The sequence below is a fragment of the Morus notabilis genome, unplaced genomic scaffold (assembly GCF_000414095.1).
Source record: "Morus notabilis unplaced genomic scaffold, ASM41409v2 Scaffold989, whole genome shotgun sequence".
NCBI lineage: Eukaryota > Viridiplantae > Streptophyta > Magnoliopsida > Rosales > Moraceae > Morus > Morus notabilis.
The window spans coordinates 295,529-296,436 of record NW_010363328.1 but is presented as its reverse complement, the minus strand read 5'-3'; positions in this window follow the sequence as shown (position 1 = coordinate 296,436).

Genomic DNA, 908 nt, shown 5'->3' with positions numbered 1-908 from the left:
TTCTCTTGACGTTGAAAACTTCTTTAAATCTTTCCTTGGTTCAAGATCCGTTTTGATTTGGGACAAAATGAGAGAGAGAGAGAGAGAGAGAGAGAGAGCTCGGGAGAGTGAGAGAGAGTGAGGGAGAGACGCACGGGAAGGAAGGAAGGAAAAAGGAAAGAAAGAAAAGAAAAAGAAAAAGGAAAGAAAATGGACAAGTGTCAATATTTTAAAGGAGCAGTCCAGAAATACGCCCATACACACTTCTGGTTTAAAATAAATTATTGAGAATAATTTAAATACCTTGGAACTATTTAAACTCACACGTGTCAGAAACATTTATTAATTAAACTCAATTGATAATCCAGATTAGGCACACTAATAATCTCAATTACGTTAATTAATCTCAATTAATTCTTCTTGGTGTTACAGCTCCACCCCCCTTAGGCAATTTCGTCACCGAAATTAAAGCCTACCTCACAGTGTGAACAGATGCAGATACTGTTCCTGCATCGTCGTTTCAAGCTCCCATGTCGCTTCCTCAACTCCATGGTGCTGCCATAATACTTTTACTAGAGGAATCTCACGATGACGCAGACTCTTTACTTTTCGGTCGAGAATCTGAACTGGTGCCTCCTCGTACGACGCGTCATACTGTATCAGAACGTCAAACCACTGTACTACTGTTTCCGGCTCAGGTTGAGATTTTTGAAGCATGGAAACATGAAACACGTTATGCACGTGAGATAATTCAGGCGGTAAGGCCAACCGGTAAGCCACCACTCCGATGCGTTGCACGATTAGGAATGGTCCTACATACCTTGGTGCAAGTTTCCCTTTCACACCAAACCGAACGACTCCCTTGCGTGGGGAAACCTTCAGCAAGACAAAGTCGCCCTCCTAAAATTCCAAAGGTCTACGCCTTCTGC